Source organism: Hylaeus volcanicus, chromosome 4 (genome assembly GCF_026283585.1).
Source record: "Hylaeus volcanicus isolate JK05 chromosome 4, UHH_iyHylVolc1.0_haploid, whole genome shotgun sequence".
NCBI lineage: Eukaryota > Metazoa > Arthropoda > Insecta > Hymenoptera > Colletidae > Hylaeus > Hylaeus volcanicus.
In genome coordinates, this window is record NC_071979.1 from 7,557,754 (window position 1) to 7,577,877 (window position 20,124).

Genomic DNA, 20,124 nt, shown 5'->3' on the forward strand with positions numbered 1-20,124 from the left:
CCCTGGTTGAAACGTATTTAAATAAGCCGCGTTTCAACGCGTTCCAGATACACGCGAGTCGTAGTCTGCAACGCGACATCCGATAGGCAGAAAAAAGACTCATACCCATGGGGGCGTTTCGATCAAAGAGGACCTCCAAAATCAACATTTCAAAAATTCGCTGCTATTGTCATTGGTGTCGAATAGAAAAAATGTTTGAGATTCCCACGAAATTTTCGTTATTCGTCGATTTGTATTTGGATTGGTTCCTCTTTGTGTGCCGAAGGGAAACGTAGGTTATTTACCCTGTGGAGATATTAACTGTCGTTGTTACTGATCTGGGACGTTTGTTAATGGGGAAAGTGAATGAATGTTAATAGAATGAAATAGAGAATATGTTATAGAGTAAATATATTTCGTGGTCTAAGAAGTATCGCTAAAATACGTTAAAATGCCAACGAACTTTTCGGCCAACGTAATGTCAAGATGAGGTCCCCAGATTCTATTTTGTCAGGGCCCTACGAAACTAGACACAACGCGGCACTGATCGCGCTTTGCTCTCTCAGTCGGTCCCTGTTCGGGATCGAAGATCGCGCCGCTTCTCGAAACGTTCAATTATCTCGGCCAGGCTGGATACGACGAGACGACGATTAACGATCGTTTGGCGTTTCAGCAATTAACACGAGCCGATAGCATGGCGTGTTCGCTGCAATAAGGAGGACTCGGTCTGGGCCGATACAGCGTGCGCGGCGTGTACGCGCGTGCAGCCACACAAGCACGCGTGACACAGAAACCGCGTGGGTAGGGGACGAACTTAATTAAATACCGGATTTTTCTATCTCCTGTGTCGGCGAGTTCTAATCGCTCGATGCTCCCCTCTAATCAACGGACGCCCTCCACCAATCCTCTCACGACGTCAGTTGCTCGTCTTTCTCATCCTCACGGCTCCTTCCTACGAAACTGTTCACTAGCGATGGGATCAATCACCTTGCAAGCAGGATCTAGTACTGAACAGCTTTCAACCCTTTATAGTAGTCGTTCTTAACCCTCTACGGACTCGTGTAACTTCCGAGTCACGCGCTAATGTATCGACATTTTACCAAATAGTTTTAGTTTTTCTGCAAGATTTTAATTGTATAATGTCTCTGAGATAACTAGTAATGACAATATTAATAATGGTTGGCAGCACCATCGATCTGAAATATGAAAGTAAATGCAAGTTCTCTGCAGAAAAAAGTACTCGACTCGTAGAGGGTTCACTATTTCAGGTCTTACGTCGACAAAGACTGGTCAGGAAATTTAGACATTGGAATTCTATTAGAAGTATATAATTATCCTTCTAAATTCCATTTTATCATGTATGTATGATGAATGTATCGACTTCAAAAATGCTCTTCACTTCTTTCCTTTTTAAATGGAGCCACTAGATTCCGGTTGTTTGAGTCCGCGCGAAGCTATGTAGATACACCGCACCGTACCATAATTTCGACCACGGAACTTTGAGACGAGATCTGTCCTAAAACGAGACCACGATAGGAACGTTCGTCAATCAAACTTGATCCCATCGCTACTGTTCAACCAAAGGCTGTGTTTCTCTTCGATTCCCGCCGCTTCTCCCACAGGGAACGGGACGAGGGAACGAAACAATCCGTGAACAAGCTACTACACGTAGCTTCCCCGATGTATCTCGACGATTAGATCCGGGGAGCTGGTAGAGTTTGTACCGGATAAACGCGACGCCCGTCGGCTCTCCGCGGGGGGAAACAGGAAGAATGAGAGCTTAATTAAGGAGACGGGGATCCTTTCTTCTTCTTATTCTACCTGTTCTCTTTTTTTCTTTATTTTATTTTTCGATTTTTAGCCTCGTCGTTCCTCTTCGTTTGGTGTGCTCGACGCGATAATGTCGCGCTCGATTTGGTGCCACGCTGGGAGACCGTTGCCATAAGCCATCGCGTGTAACTGGGATTCAATGGAATCGGGATTTGGGGATGGCTTTGCTGTGTCGTTTCGTTGAATTGCAATATCGTTTAATTTAAATAATTAACGCGGACGTGGGGCGTCTTCCATAGTGTAACAAGTGTCTTGAACAGTGGTGTGATTTAGGTTGTATGGGAAGTATGAAGTGTATGTTTACGAGTTGTCATGTGTGTAGAATTTCAAGTTTTGGAACTTGGTTATATTTTGTTAGCGTTAAATAATTATGGAGTGTATTCAATGAGTGATTTAATAAGACATGCTTAGATACGAAAGTCTGTATATGTTCAGAAAAGCTCGCTGAGACTATTTTTGTTAACAATGTATCAAGTAACTGTTTCTCGGAGTCTTCCAACGATTGTACAATTTTTTCTGATTCGCGTACATGACATTCAGTAACCGGCTATAAATTTACTTTCGGTACAGCAGTGTACGAATGGTACAACTGGCGCTCCGAGAAATAAGAAAGAATAATCGCGTGTTCTGGATGAAATATCGAAGAAAATTGGCTACGAAATGCATCAGAAATACGAAGCACGGAATACATTGCCGTTGTATTTGCGTTGCTGTCCATAGATTTTTGATCGCTGGCTCGAATTTGATTTTATCGCGAGTTTCTTGGCATACATAGCAAAGATATACTTCTTCGATATTTTTACTTGAATATCGTCTGCATGGGTCTTCGCGTGTATTTTCTTTTATCTAACAACAAGCACGCATACTAACAAATAGTCTGTGTGTTAGAAATCTTGTGGATGTATCTTGTGTAATTTCTTTATCGCAATTATTTTAAGAAAAGATTCGTTTTATCAGTGCAATAATTATCACGTATCTCTTTATGTATCGACTACGATTATTTGTGCCATATTAGTTTTCATATACTATTCATACTTTTCGCGTGCTTTGAAAGAGTTTGATCAAAATACAATCAAGATACATTTCGCATACATCTGCGTCATCTAAAGCCACACTGTTAATTGATAGATATTTACAAACAGATTAGGCAACGAAACCAGTTAGAGATTCATAAATATTCCTTTCGTTGAGAGAAGAATTCTCCCAAGATTCTCGAACGTCATCGTTTCGCGCACATATTCCAAGGGAGTGCTTCCAGATTTTCTAGAAAAACGCGAGAGAGCAGGAAAATCTGCGAACGGGGAAACAAGAATTCCCCGGTGCACGGCGTGATCCCACGGATACCTAAAAAGCCAATATAAGTCGCGGCAGGTAAACGCGACGCGCAATCTCTCGCCACGGTGTGGCGGTAAGGCGAAAAAGAACGACGACCAGGCGAAAAAAGGAACCATTCGTGTCTGAGGGGACGAAACGACAGAAAAGGAGGACAGTGAAGCGAGTCCCGCGTCCGGGAGCGAAGAAAAAGACGAAGAGGAGGGACAAAAACTGTGGATAGGGTCGTCGAGACCACTTCGGTCTCTGCTTTTGTCCCCAAAGGCGCGAGATATCTCTCTTTATCCGGATTAAGAGGCGAAAGGGGTCAAGACTTCGGGATTAATAATTTGTCCGGGACCGGGAGAGGCTGCTTGCGATCGGGCTGGACGTATCTGCGACAGCTCGTGTCGTTCCGTCACCGAGACTTCCTTCGTCGACTCTCCCCTTCGTCGACTCTCCCCTTCGTCCTTCCTCCGTCCTCTTTAGGGTCGGTCAAATTGCTCCAAAATAAAGTCTTCCTCGGGAATAAATTTCCAAGAGGCGAATGCAAGACCAGAGTTTCCGTTTCACTCCTTTAACTGGGATTGCATTTGAGCATAGCAATTCATCATTGCAAATAAAGCATTCGTTCGTTCCGTTCAATTGAATCCAATCCATTCGGTTCATTCGATTTATGTAGTCGGTATTTTCTCGTTTCAGTTTCCTTTTAGTTTCACCTCGTTATGCTTGTCATCGAATTCTCTGTCTTTACGCATTTAATTATTTATAACTCCAGGTCAAACACAGGTGCTTACCGGCCATTTCATTATATCGTCAGTGTTCATAGTAACAAAATACACGGATTGCTTCGATATTTGATTTTACACCTACGCGTGATCTCTTGGAACGTACGTCTTGGAGAAAATTAAAAATCGTATAGCTCTTCTTTACAATCAAACGTTAAGTTTACCTCGGAAAGGCACAGAATTATTTTCCACACCTAACATAAATTTTCCACTAATAATTTCCAATTTAGATATTGCATTTTGGAATCCATTCCCTTATTCATTTTCCCGTTACCATTAAATTTGATTTAATTTAACGATGCACCGTCCCCTCACTTTTGTCCATCTGGTTTTGTCGTCGAATCGCCGCTACGCCTGGTCCATGATCGGAGCAAAAAGGGGACCGATGAAGAGAGATGCGAGAGAGAAAGAGAGAGATAAGGCCGATATATCGCAGACAGAAACGCAGGGAACCGAGGCAGATAAACGATGTATCGAACGTGGCGGCTGTTGAGACCGTTTTTGTTCGATAAACGGAATAATTTGGTGTCGTCGTGGTCGTTGATACGATTGATAAAACCGGACTGCGGCGATGGAAACGCGCACCAGAGGCTGCTACGAGTGTTCGCCAAGAGATAATACACGCCTGTTGCGCCGATAATTTATAAGGAGTCGTGCTAGAGCACGCGCGCTACATCTAACAGTGTCGAATTCTTCTTCTAATCCATTTATAGTTGCAACGTTCTATGCAACATAACCCCTAAGAAACAACTGACAAATACGTTTCGATACCTTGCAGCATTTCCATGTTGCATGGAACCCTCGTTTAACGCGATAAGGAGGTACTCTTTTATTTTGATCAGTTTCCAGCCTGGTTTCATGATTGTTTGCAGTCAGAGGAATCGATATAGACTTTTATATGTAGCTAATTATAGTTCCTAGAATATTTCATCGTAACATGAATCGAGTAACCTGCCACGATATTGCATCTCGAATGCCGCGTTTTAAGACCACGTCAAACGCTTCAATTACATAATTGGAGTAGCAATGATTGTCGTTTGTAATATAAAAACAGTTTCCGGCTCTATTAACCGATCCGAGCAGACTTTTTAAACGGAGCATTGCCGACCAACCTGTATTACGTCACCGTCGGTATCATCGATAAAGTACTGAACACGTGGAATCAAAATTATAAACGCGGAACCAGCGATCGTTTTTTCGACGATAAATTAGAAAATAAAAATTACATATAAGAGTTACATTAAAAGTGAAATATAGCAGTGTGCAAAAGTAAGCATCGGAGGGTCGAACAAATAGACAGCGAAGGTTCGATCCATCTCAAACGTTATCCTGGTTATAAACGTTGCGACGAGGTTAATAATAATTTAATGACTAATATTAAAATTTATTGGTCGTCGATATCAAGCTTACAATTATGAAAGATAACCACGCGTAAGCCGTTAATTAATGCATAAGGTTGATATTCCAAACAACTGTTTCAATGGGATGATCCGAATAGCGTGTTATTACAGGCTATTGAATTGCTTTTTTATCCTCCGCAAGGACACAGAAATAATACCGGGAGATTCTGTTTTAATAAGAGCCATCGTTAACCGTGGAGTTCCTTTGAAAAAAAGGCAGCCTTAAAAAGTTAACTTCTATGTCATCATAATCGCTACTTCGCGCAGCCTCGTCTTGTACCTCGAAGAGATTTTCCTTTAAAATTGACAGGAATATTTATGCCCGTCCTTTCGAGCGGCCTGCCGCGTATATTATGTGATTTAATGGTTCATAAAACTCCTATGTAAAAATCGTAACAACGTGTTCAATATACAGGGTGTTCCATTTATCACAATCACCTCGAACGATCGAATCGACGAGGAAATTATTCGGTTCGAGGGGACAAAATTCTTTATGGAAGGTAATATCTCCGACGGATTACGGTTTTTCAGACCTCGAAGACACCTGCACTTTCCGAATACTCGAGCTGGTGCATTGTGTGCAACGTGATATATTATTATATCGTTTAAAAAAAAAAAAAAAAAACTTTATTAAAAGAAGTTCTACATTTTGTTAAAATACATTATCTCTACATGTTCTCGATGAGGACCTTGTGCATATCGCTGGAAATAATTTGTTCGTTATCTGTAAACGGTTTTAAAGATATTTTAAATAAAGCTCGAGCAGAATTAAATTCTACGTTAAACGAAATTCTTCGTACAGTAATATATAAACGATGATTTATGCATAGATTCTTTATCAGATCGTGATAATAAGAGTGAGTAAACGACGGATACGGCTGGTAAACAGCGGAAGTGACGTCAATGTTAAACGTTTAGATCAATTTTATTAATTAAATATTCAAGCTGTATTGCATCAAACTATAATGGTAACAAAAGTTATACTCCTCTCAGAGAGTGCAACCAAATTGAATCATTTTAAGTTCGATAAGTCGATCAAAGTGTCGCGGCGCAATCGTCTTACTTCGTTTGCTTTTATTATTATTATTATTATTATCATTATCATTATTATCTTCATTATTATTATCATCATTATTATCATTATTATTATTATTATTATTATTAACATCGCGTCTATTCGATATTCTCGATGATCAGAACAAATCGAACACCTCGTGCATACCGCGAGGATATTAAATCAATTTTTCGCCGACGAATCCGACGCGACGGCTGAAATAAATCGCGATAAAAATATGTTGTTTGATTCGCTCCAATTGGAACGAAGCTGCGGTAAATATTTCCACAGCGAAATATTTTCGCGTGGCATGGAAATCGGCAGCGCTCTCGACGCGCACGAAACGGTAGTTTCCGTTGACGCTAACATTGTAAACAACTTCTTCGTGCTCGACGGCGATATTTTTTTTTTCAATATCGAGAATTCCCGCGGATCTGTTAGCGTGGCGGAAACGAGGCTTGATCGTCGAACCGCTGACGCGTGATTAACGATCGTTTAAACGCAATCGCGGATAGTCTTCCGTAATCTGCTTGTAAACGGTTTAAGTGCGGTAATCCTCCTTTGCGAAAACATCGCTCTAACCGCAGCAGACTTTTGTTAACGTACTAGATCCTTCTGGGTCAAATAGTAAAGATCAAATACTAAATTACGTATAATAGGTAAGAAATACTTAATGTCAAACGATGTAGAGTGGTAAACAGCATATACTTGAGCAAAAACTAAATAATGTTTAGCTATCTCTACTTCGTATTTGATCTATTTGATTTAATATTCAAAAGACTGGCATTAGAATTACGTCAATTATAACCAGTCTGAGGATAGTTAAGCATTCATGACAAGTGTAAATATATTAAAATGCACAAGGCTGCGCACTAATGCATAAATATGTATAAAATAAAATAGACGTTATAACATTTACAAAACAAAACACACTTTAATTCATACGTTTCTGTTCTTCATTTCTGTATATAAAAATACAAATTTGAATAAGCATCTGCAGACTAATGCCAACGTATTTATGTATCAGAATATTGCAGGACTGCAACATTGTAGCATTAATTCATCGAAGTGTTGATTGGAACGTTAAGAAACTATCTTATCAGTGCATGTAACGTACTACTGCACCTGGCATGGTTAAATATCCCACTGTCACATTATGAAGCATCATGAGGTATTTTGATATTCGAGTGCTGGGGCTGCTGACTGAATAATGTATCGATATACCGCAACATTACAATCATAGGATATGTACCGGTTTATAGATGTATCGAGTTTATCGGAGTAATGGAATTTTGGAGCGCAAAGCTATTCACTAGGTCCAAGTCCAATGGTACAAGTTCTAATAATATACTTATCGGCAATAACGCCAGCGAAAATAAAGAATACACCGCTCTTATCGCAGAGAATGCCAACATCGAACGGCTTTGCAGAAATCAGAAAGCAAATATAAGGGGAAAAGAGCAAATTGTGATTGCAATTTTTAATCACTAACAGACACGTTTCAAGATGCACGGTAACGGTTGTTGTTACACGTATTTCGAATGATAATCTTTATACAAACTGTATAAATTTCGATTAATTTTCTATTTATGACAGGATGCAATCATCTTCCGACGATAAAGTTAGCAACGTTAGGAACGTCTAGCGGAAATCCAGCCATTGGCTTGAATCATTATGAGCAGCATGATGCACTTCGCCAGTGATAGCGGATATTTAGCTTTTTACGTCTGAAATAATTATTTACAATGATTCGTAATTTGTTTTGTTCTAATTGCCAATAAACGAATTTATACGAAAAATAGTTTATAACACAGTGGAGCCAATGGCACCACCTCTTTAGATTACCCTAAAAATGGCGGCGGTGCTTACCGCGTAGTAGTGTGATATCATCGTGTCCTTTTGCAAATATTTGATTTTCTCTTTCCTAAATAGAGGGACTGGAAATTTAATATTTTCATGTTTCCAAATTTAAAGAATTAATATTAAAATTATGGAAGAATTCAAAGAATTGTTATATCATACGAAACTTTGAAATTAAACATTTCACTTTTATAAATTATAAAGCACCAGTAATTTTACACATATGGTAGTATGAGTAACAGTTTCTGGTCCTATTACTTGCAATAATTAAAAGTCTACGGAATTCTACGGAATATTTAAAAATCTAAGGGGGCAGCACTGACAGGTGCCGCGAGCTCATTTCACGTGCGCGATCGTATTCGAGGGATGCCATCCGATCGATCGGATAAATAATCCCGTTAAAAACGAACGTACAATTAGACAGCATCTAAATTCGCCGTAAAACGCAACCGGGTTGTCCAGGTAAAAAAAGGGCGCCACCGGATGGAGAGGTCAACGAATAATTTTACACTCGGTACAAACAGCCGTGCGACGCCGAAATCGGAACTAATCTGTGCACGGTTTTATTATCATGGCGTGGAACGCTCTGTAAAAACCTAGTCGAAAAACCACACGTTATATCCACGGTAATACCAGTGAATACTCGGGGAATTTTGTAGCCCGGGTCTCTCTTTCTCTCCGTACTTTCTCACCTGCCTACACGGCAGAGTACACGGCGGTACCCTTAGCAGGGGACCATTGTGTATACGCATCGTGTATTCACAGCTTCGCGAGACAAAAGAGCCTACTTCCTTGCGTGGTTCGGGGACGACTGGACCGGCTGAGAGCTGAGAGATGAGACGATGTGTAGTATTCGAGCGCGGATTCGTAGCTCGTAGCCCTGATTGGTCGGTGTCGTGCGCCGATTGGTCGACCCGCTAGTCGTTTCGACGTTCCCAGTCCGCGCGGAGTTCGATTCTCCGTCCTTGTCTCGTCCGCTGAGAACAGATTGCCGTTTCGGTCGCCCTAATACCGCAACCATGTTCCCCTCTCGCTCGGTCTAATCGTGGGATATTCGAACATCATCGTCGCACTCGCGACGGATACGATATCCGACCACGACCGGCTGTTCTCGAGTCTCTCGTTCCTCCTTCTCGCAGTCTTTCCTTGCCTCGCGGCTCTCTAATCCTTCTTTCTCTTTCACCCTTCTCACCCTTTTCACCGGGTTTCCCCTCTTTCTCCATCATTCAACCGTGGTGCCGCTTTCTCTCAGTCCCTCGAAAACAGTCTCTCAGCAGCAAAGCAGCGAGATCCCCCGGACGAGATATGAATTCACGTTCCTCCTTTTATATTCCACGCTCGCCTGCCCTCCATTTTGCTTGCTCGAGTCCCTTGTCTGCCTCGCCGATCTGCGACTACCGTATGTGTCGGCTGCATGGCTATCTCACAGGCTTCTCTACTCTCCTTCCTTTTTCTCTCTTTCTCTCTTCCGATCTTCTCCACGCTATACATATATATATACACACACGTGTATACATACATACACATACACATATATATATATATACGGGCGTATGATCGCGTTGTTCCGACGTCGTCGACGTCGTCTTCGTCCCCCGTTGCCCTCGTCGCCATCGTCGTCAAGCTCTCTCGGTCGTCGTCGTGGCTTCGCGCTGCTTTGCACGATAGATATACGCAGTGGCGTAACTGAGGGCGAGGAACATCCAAGCCCACGAATTCGGCGCCGCACTCTGTGTTAGTTAGTTAAAATAGCTGTTACTCTATGTTGATTAGATTATTTGTTGTGATCACAAGTCTTCTTAAAATGCAAACTAAATTTATTTATGTACGTATACATTCTTGTGGAGTGTCTAATATAGAGGTTCGCTACACTGATACGAGCGAGGCACCGCTTTGAAGTTTCCTCATGGGGTTTCTAGTTCCTCTGCACTCTGCAGGCGTGGTAAATGCCATAATGTTGAAGATTCTTCTTTCTTCGCAGTTTTATGCATTCATAGTCTAATTATTCATATTCGTTAAGTGAAAAGCATAGAAAAATCTTGCATTCCTTCTCTCATCTTTCATATATTTCTGTTAAATACTTGAATCACTGTACGCTGATCGTGCCAAGCTCGACGAATATTCGCGAAACAGAAGTATACAAGGATAGTATCAGCCCAGGGGTCTCGGGATCGTTGGTTACGCCAGTGGACTTGTACGAGGCGCTTCGATGCTTGTAACGGTGCACGTGTGTCCGTGATAAGGTGAAGATCGTGTGTTCGTACAACGTGGTCAGCTGGCGGATCCGATACTGGCGCAAAGGAGGGAAAGGGGGGAACCGAGGATCGAGGCCTATAGCTGACACGAGGTCGGACGGAGAAAGCCTCACGAGAAAACGAGAAAGAGGAGCATCGCAGCGCCCGGATAACACGACAGAAGAAGAAGAAGGAGAAGAAACGAAGCGTTAAATATTAAAAACAATCCATCAATTAGCGTTAATGCCCGAGCATTAAGCCAGGCTGCTGCTCTCTTCTGCGACACGTGTTCCCCCCGCGCGCGTATATGTGTGTGAGCGACGACGGTGCACGCGCGCAGCGTATACATACACGCGACGACTACTGGATAGGTATCATTTCGGTTCGTTAAGCGCGGCCCGCTGTCGTATAGGCGTTACGCAGTGTACATACGTCGTGTGCAAGGTATACATATGTAAAGTGTACACACGTGCGGTTGCACTATGCCTCGCCCTCCCATCATGCGCGTATGGGCGCGAATACGTGTACACATCGCGTAAATATACAGGGTGTCCGTCGAGCTACTCGACAAACTTTGACCACGTGCTCGTCCCTGAAGAAAAAATTTTCGACGGGCCCAAGTTCGTTTCGTTGGTCGATATTGGGGAAAGTAAGGCGATATGGAGGGGGGTTGTAAAGCGAGATGGTTTAAGGGCACGAGAGAGGGGAGAAGGAAGGGAGACAGGGTTCGTCCTGAGCCTGCTCGTGGGGACTCATCGGTATCGGGGACCTAGAAGGCCTTTTTTTGGAACAGGATTTATTTCGCGTTGGGTAGAATACGTGTGGTCTAAATAAACATCGAAAGAAGGGCTAAGGAGTTGTAGTTGACTATGGCCCATACAGACACATAGGTATTTGTTGAGCTTGACTTCTAAGAATATTTTAGAAAGTAGAGTAGCAAAGAAGTGTTACTGCTGTCGATACTCAGGTAACACAGCTCTGGTACTCTCGTTGCAAGAACCGTAGACTAACATGTCAGCAAAGTATGAGACACCTTATACACTGTCGAGACAATCAAATGGAGACTACGTCGGAACTGAATGCCACGTGCAGGCTTTGCATGATCATTGAGAACTTACCTCTGATCTTAAATGCAGCATAAACAACGTTTATCTCTGTAGCAAAATAGATCTATAATGCACGTAAGCTTTTTTTGTTTACAGCCACCTGATGGACTCCTGGGCTCTTCATCGAACACCCTGTATGTATGCATGTGCACACGTGCTCGTTCGTGGTCATCATCCGTCGACCTATGATCCGTAGGAACGTTTCCTCTGGTTGTCGACCATCCTCGTGAACACAGGTGCAGGAGCAAAAACGTTTGGAAGGGTTAATTTCTGGAGACACCGATGAGGGATACAGCTGTCGTGAAGTACGTACGGTCGTTCCACGTTCCCCCTGCTAAACCTTAGGATAGCTGAAAAGTTCCTGGCATTCGGATACCCGCATCAAGACGGGAAAACCGTTTCCTGCGGCAACCTAACCTCGAAAGTGGGTCTCGACGCTTTGTTACGCTCCCAGAGTAAACACTCGTCTCGAGTTAAATACGTTTGTTTAACTTTACCTGTACAACGCTCGCCGTTCTTTCATTAAACGGGACTCAACTAGCAGGTATCTCGAAGAACACATTGTGGACAGTTTTAAAGACCATAGACTCCATTTTGTAGCTCGCGATGAATTCTGAATGCAGGGTTGCGATGAAATGTACATAGAGCGATTTGTTCGAATGCTCGACTACGATGCTGATTTAAAACGAACTAGTAAAGATTCGTTCGTCGAAACGTCGACGCAAAAACTGACAATGATCGAACGGTTGAGTGTTTTCTGTTTTGGTCGTTTACGTTACGAAAGTGTAACGATACATGAATGTAAAGCGAATGAAACAGAGGGCATATTTGTAAATGGAAAAATATTGTTAGTGAAACGAGATACCGTGTGTGAAACTTTGACAAATGTTTTGACGTGTAGCGTGCGTCAGGTAGAACTACCGTAATTGGATTACAAAGAAGGAGACACGAGATACTTTTGAAAAGAAGATCATACGCCGTTCAAGGTTTCGTGCGTTAAATTCAACACAAATCAACACCAATTTTTCAACTTTATATGAGGAGGGTTCGCGAGAGGGAAATATGCCCTCGATATAAACTCTTGTCTTCTGCCCAATTTTTACTGGATATATCACGAAACTTCTCTGATGATTAAGTTGTCAGAGGTCTATTTCCCATCGGTAAACACTTTCACCGTCGCCCCGCCTTTTCCCCCGGGAGGTCTTCTTTTCAAGTCGATGGTCTGTTTACTGTTTCCCATTTCGTTTAAAGTGTAAACTTAGCTCACCAGGCCCCCGTGAAACATAAATTTTCTTAAACCTCGGCTTGGCTGCGCCCTCGAGACCATACGAAACTCTTGTACCGATTACAAAGCATATTTTATATCGAAGGGGTTGGACGATATCTTTGCGTACCCTTAAGAAACTTTATTTAACTTTCGTTAAGATCAAAACTGACGGATGTGTTTGGTCCCAGGTTATCAAAGACACTTCTTACTCGTGCGTTCTTCGAGAATCATGGATCCAATGTAAATATTTCTAGCCTAACTCGATCTTACCCTGGGCTACTCGAATCCAACGTTGTCCAAACCTATCATCATCAAAATCTTACGTCATTCTGGCCCCTGCGTCACTGGAATGTGATTCATGCTTCATAAAGCTGTGAACCTTGCCCTAACCTATTACCCCTAGCATCTACTTTAAATACTTAAAAAACAGAAATAATTCCTACAGAAAGGATGTTTACCAATTCATTCGTACAGAGTGTCCCAGTCGTTTTCCATACGAACCGTGGAAGTGCATTCCACGAGTAGGGATGAAAAAAGATTCTTACGTAATTCTGTGGTTTTTGTAACCAGGAATTATGAAAATGAGTGAGCGCTATAAAATACTGTTTAATGAAACACGTCAAATGTATACAATTATTGTTTACATAATAACAGTGCGATATGTTTTTAAATCAACTGTGTTCGACTTCGAGCAAACGTACGTAATTTTTTAAACTTACCAAAGCGAAATATCAGGCATTCAAAAAAGACTTGTATAATGGATCCAACATCGCTATTTTACTTCGAAAAACTCAATAAAAATTATTTTCTTTTACCACTCGAAATATGTATAATAAACGCCAGCAAACAGGTCTTTCGTTAAGTCAACTGTTTTTAAAGAAAAAATTCTTGAATGTAGCTGATTTTCACGAGGCGAAAGTTGGTTCTTCCTTAATGAATTGCTGAACATATCATTCAGGAAGGATGGAATAAAATTCATGCGATAGAGGGTTAAGTTGACAGACCTTTCGACAGTTCATAGCGTGCTTACCATATGAAATGAATACATTGTTCTGGATCCATACACAAATGGTAATAAATGGAAAACACGCGTGTATTCAAATGGGTACATGCGGCACCTGTGACCCAGAGCTACCAATCGCGTACTCTTTAACACTCCATTAGGCAAATGGCATATTTTTAACACAAGTAAAATTTAAAAGGATCTTAATGCCACGTAACAGCATATTTTAGATTCACGTAACGTTAGAAACTATTGGAAAATATAGATTCGAAAGCTTCGATGGATTTTGAAAGCACGTGTATCCCTCTCTTCGAGGGTGCTGAAACTCCTACTCAACCCTAGTTGTTAAGAATCTTTTCTCCCGTGTTATTCTTAGCGACGGAACCTAAAACACCGTCAGAGTATAACCCGTTTCGAACGTTAATGTGTCAGAGCTCGGAAGTCTACGACTCCAAAATCACCGATACACCAGATTCGATCTGAACCTTGGCAAAAATAAAATACATTTCACGCACCACTGAAAAGAATTCCCCTCGTCTAAGCCTCTCTGCCACCCATTCGGATATATTAAAAGATTCCTCGTTACCCAGAACCCGTCACGTTAACGTCCGAGTATTCACGGAAGCGAAAAGAATCCGAGAAAGGAGACGTCTTCGGCGAACATCAGAAGGGAATCGTCGCGTCGATCGCGGATCGGCGCAAGAACGTCGAGATTAAAATCAGCGCATAAAACCGGCGATACGGGCAACGTCGCGTGGAAAAGACGTCGGCGAGGGAATCGCGCAGGCCAGCAGCTGGTCCGCGGAATCGTAAATGCAGCTAAACATGTGTACGAGCATAAAACTCGGCGCCCCCTCCCTCTGTAGCGGTGTATAAATATACAGGCGCCCCTTTAACCGATGAGCCGTGGTACGCTTAAGTTCCTCGGTAGCTGGCCGTAAACGAGCAGCAGAGGGTGGGCGGAGGGGAAGTCACGAACTACGAGGGAGGGGTAGAGGGAAGGCGGAGGAGGGGTGGATGGCGAAGAAGGAGGAATTTATCGTGCGGCCAGGCCGGCGCAGCTGAGTGAATCGCTGCAATTACATGCCAAGGTAATTGCAAGCGGCGACCGGAGATTTTTATCCTCGCACCTTCCACAAAGAACTTCCCCACCCGGCGGATTCAATTTATTCGTTCGCGTCTACGATCGCCTACCCCGCCACAAACGATGGAAAAGAAAGAAACACGCCCTTCGTTGCGCGCTTTTTTGCGAGCGTTGAAAAATTCCGCACGGGCCGCGGCCCTCACGGTTTACCAAGGGCGGTCGCAACCATGGCGCGCTGGGCCATAATTCAACTGATTTGGGTATTGCGGAATGTTGGAACAATGGTACGAGCATTGTGTGGGTATTTAAAGAGTTTTTCGAAAGGGGCTTTTAAAATTTTTTTAACACTTTGACCATTTGATCGTGACCACGCCCATCATACCGTAATCGTGTTGTCGTCAGACCGTGACGGTGACCATCGGAATGTGACGGTGTTCGTCGGAGCGTGCCCGTTACCAATAAGGAAATGAACAGGCAAGGGATGTTTTCCAATGAATAAAACTCATTTGACATTTAATGTTGTTTTATTCAAATAGGTGAAGTTAAGATACAGAAGAATTCAACACTAATGTGCTTAGTAAACAACTCTATTAAAATGTACAATCTTGTACATACAGATATCGTATAATTCAACTTACACACTAATTGTACAATTCAAATGAAGTACTCTCACTGGATGCCACTGAAAGCCACTCGAGTCTCGAATGGTCTGATCGTTCGGCATTATGTAATTAACCGTGCCACCCTGGGGATCGTTAACGTCGTTCAGGCTCTTCGGAAGCGTCTCGATGGAAAGGGAGAACGGTTTCCCGCCTGGCGCCGCTAGTTTCGATCCGTAGAAAAAGGAAGGAATCGAAGGATGGAGGCGCGATGGCTCGTTAACGCGTTCTTACGGGGCGTTTCGATGATCGATCGACGCGAAATTAACGGGATAAGCGGGTGTAACGTTAACGGGTATCGCCGGTCCGCACAGCGGGTCCGCAGGTGCAACGCTAACGGGGCTGCTAGGAGGTGGAGGTGGAGGTGCAGGCGGAGGCGGAGGGCATCGGCGGCGGCGGTGGTTATCCAGATAGCAGATAGCCAGGACGGTGGTCTCGTTTGCGGTTTGACCACCCTTGTGGTGCACTGCCCTAACCGCCCCTAACCACCATACCGCACCATCCGCAGCCGCGCGGTGTGTGCAACCGGCGATAATGTCGCCCTTGCTGCGGCCGATGCATGTCGTTGCATTGGCCACGCTCGAGGCACAAAGTGCTCTAGCATATGCTCCATCTTTCTCTCGCACTCTGTTGCTCCCACAAAGCAACTGCGTTGAAAGAACACTCGTTCCGGGACGGCTCGAAGAAATCCTTCGAAAGTCGGTTGCGATGGTACCCCTGTTGGGGATGTGGCAAGGAAGGGCAGAAAAGGGCATCTGGGATTATTGCACAATTAGACTGTTTGCATAATACTTGCAAAAGTCAACGAATTCCTTTGAAACACAGGAGATATCACCGCATCCTTTTGAGCTAAATTCGCCAAAAATTGCAAACAATTTCATTCAAAACTTGAGTGGATCTAACTAGTTTATGATCAAAGAAACGTAAGGGACCGCGTCGCATTGGTGTATCCTGTCGAGACCGCTGAACCTTCAATAATTTCAGGGTCGAGCGATTTCGCCTCGATTTTCTTCTTTTTTCCCCTTCTCGATCGCTGCTCCGATTAATTCCAGGTGTGACGACAAAAAAAGTGAGGAATCGCGATATCGGATGATCCCGATTAAAAGAACCGAACACGCTGGCTAAACGTCTTACCGGATTACTCGGCCTCGACGCGGGACAGGTTGCCCTGGTTCACCGTCGGTCTCGTTTGACAAACCCGCTTCATGGCGTGCGACGATACGGGTGCGGAACAAATAAGTTTCGCGGACGAGTTAATTACATTCGTCGTGATGTCTCTATATCGCAACTCGCACGGAGTAGAAATTATCGCGTGAAGATATCCAGGTGGTTCCACACGCGACTACCTGCGGGCGACGCAGTAGCGACGATTGGACTCGGCGATCGTCATCGGAGTATGTCCAAGACGAGATGATTCCCGTAATAGTTTCCCACGCAGACAAGAGGCACATGTCGGTGTTCTTTATACAGAACTTTGCGTTGCCTTAGTGGGCAGTTATGTTACAGTGGAGACTCATCGTCCAGATCCTGTGTATGGTGGACCAAGTAAGTGTTTAGGGAAAAGTATCGATTAGTCTAGAGGTCCCATACATTTAACAAATTTTAATATTAAACATTACACCTTCGCAAATGCTCCTTCTTCCATAATCACTTCTACTCATGGTTCTACCTCAAACTCACAACCAATTCGACAACCATAACAAGGTTCACTGATCAAATTCAGTCCTTCATACATTCTAAAATGATCTAAATGACTCCTTCACAAAAATATAATTTATTAGGCCACGATCGTTTCCCAAACGAGCCAGTCTAAATAACCTATCCTTGCTAAACGGGAATGGACGCCATTTTCTCGTGCACGATTGCTACAACGAAATGGTGCCTGGCAATAATTGCGTCCCATGTCGCGGGTGCCAGATCGTTAAACGATTCTCGTCGGCTATTGAAAGCGTAAAAAAAGCGGAAGTCAGAGAATCCATCGCAGCCGGGTCACAGAACGAAACGAAATTTCAACGTTATGGACACGCAAGTATTGGAATATCGAGGCGGGCGATTTCGACACGTGCAAGCAGGTGCGCCGGCACGCACGGTTCGCCGTACCGCAATTTTTGTCGTTGCGTTAACACGGGAGAAAAAACAACCGCCACGGGGCTGTTGCGTTTTCATTGGCCCCGGCTTCTCGCGGTTTCCACACATTGTCGACCATTTTTGCGTCTATGCACGCGTGTAAACCTTGTCCGATCACGCGGCCATATTTGGTTTCTGTAACCGAAAATCGCGAAATTGCTCGAAAACTTCCGAGCTAACGCCGCGCCGTTGGAAAACAGTCAAAACAATATTTACAGCTAAACGTTGATGCGCAATCGGTCCGATACTCGTTGCGAATGTTTTTTTTTTTCTATTTTTGTTAACGCTTTAAACGTTACATCGGGCACGTTTGTTATTCCATTCGTGCAATAATACACGCGTGGGAGTGAAACTAAGAAAAGCAAATTGTGGAAATTGTGGCGGATGCGTAGGTCGAGTTTCTTTGACGTGCTTAAACTTGAAGAGATGGTTTGGTGGTGGTATCGTACTGCTATCGTACTTCTTCGGAAGTTATTGAAACTTGATCCCTAAAAGATCAAGTCGTTTCGCATCCGCGAAAAGAAGTACCCGTCTAGAACGCGAGACCACTTCGTGATCGAATCGCGGAAATGGACTTTTTCTACTCTTTCGGCTACCAAAGGAATTACCGATAATTCCCCGTTCGTTCAATGCATGCAAATCACCGCGGATCGTGCTTTTCGCTGTCGGCGGCCGAGATTACATGTCACTGTTCCCTCGTGCGGTGATTTCCAAGAAACGATTTCCTCTGCGGGTCGATCGATCGGCGAAACGAAAGAACAGAAAAAAAATCGAACGAGAACACCCCTGTCGTAATCGCAGAGACACGGCTCGCGATCTCGATGCAGCCTTCGTAACTCGCAATATCAACAGGACACGCATCTCGGTGCAGCTTCTCGGTCGAAAACCGGTACTCTTCCACCTTGATTTTCACGGGTGTACGTTCAAACTGCAAAGTATTCTCACATATTCGCAAATACTCGTAGCACGATCAGAAAATTGAGCAAGGACTATAGCAAGGAGTATAGGTCTCCGAATCGCGACGAAAGGTGAAGTCTGCTCGAAGAGGAAATCTACGAGGCGACAAGGATACATCGAGAACTGGGAAAGCAACGCGCTAGCAAAGGAACGAGAGTAGAACAGGAAGCAGGAATGCTGGATACAGTCCGTTAGAAGCGGAAAGAGAAAGATACAGAGCGATAGAACCGCATCGCATAGAATAGCAGCGAGGGATGAAGGGTGCAATTGGATAAGAGAGAGAGAGAGAGAGAGATAGAGAGAGACAGGGTCGCGTTGGCGCGTTTATTAGTGTCCAATTGTGACGAGAGAGGCGCGGGGCAACACGAAAGCCAGCGCGTGAACTCGCTCATTTGCGTGCCTGTTAATTTGCCACGTTTGTGTGAGCACCGCGCCGCGCCGTCCAACACCGCGGGCACGTAGTAGGCAGGGGTCGTCGACGGACAGAGAGGAAATTAGCGCTTTGAGTGTGGGTGCCTGACTGCCTGCCTGCCTGCCTGCCTGGCCGTCGAGTCTCCGCTTCGCAACGCAAACGCGTGTACGCGTACGTGCGTGTCGCCCCGCGTATGAACGCTTGGGTGGTCGCCGCCCCGGCTTTGGAGAAAAATCGACGGACATTCGACGTCGCCGAACGCGTAAACACGCCGGATGTAGGTGATGGAAGTCAAGATTCTACAAGGTCGTACGTTAACAACGACGTGGCAAGACCTGTTGCAATTCGAGAGGCAATCGGTGGATTTAGGGTAGTGTGAAGATGTAGCATACGTAGTTTAGAATGGAGGAAAGGGTGAAGGTATGTATTCAGCTATTTTAATGCGAAAACATCGTTTCAGGATATGTAATGGAAGCTTAAACTAGTGACCATAGGTGATTAACTAGGAAAAGAAGGAAGACGAGAGCAAACATTCCAGGAAAGCAGAAAAACGGTTAACATCCAACACTTCATGATACCTCTTAACATCTCCTAACACACTTTCAAACATCTGACACCTCCTAACACCACCTAACATCTCCCAACACCCTCTATCCCCTTCCAACACCCTCCAACATCTCCTAACAACCTCTACCATTTCCTAACAACACCATAACACCTCGTAACACCTTCTAACATCTCTTAACACCTATTGACGCCAAATATGATTCATGCCATATCCTCACACATCATGTTTTCCAGATACAAAAAGGTAAGTATCGAAAAAGAATTAAAAATTGTTCCACCTCTTCGAAAATCATATTCCACTGATACAAAAAGGTAAGTATCGAACCAGAATTAACAATTGTGCCACCTCTTCGCATATCATGTTCTCCTGATACCAGAAGTAAAATTCTGACCGAAATTCAATACGTACCATAAATTCCTCGTACCACCTCTTCACATATCATGTTCTCCTGATACCAGGAGTAGAATTCTGACCAAATTTCGATA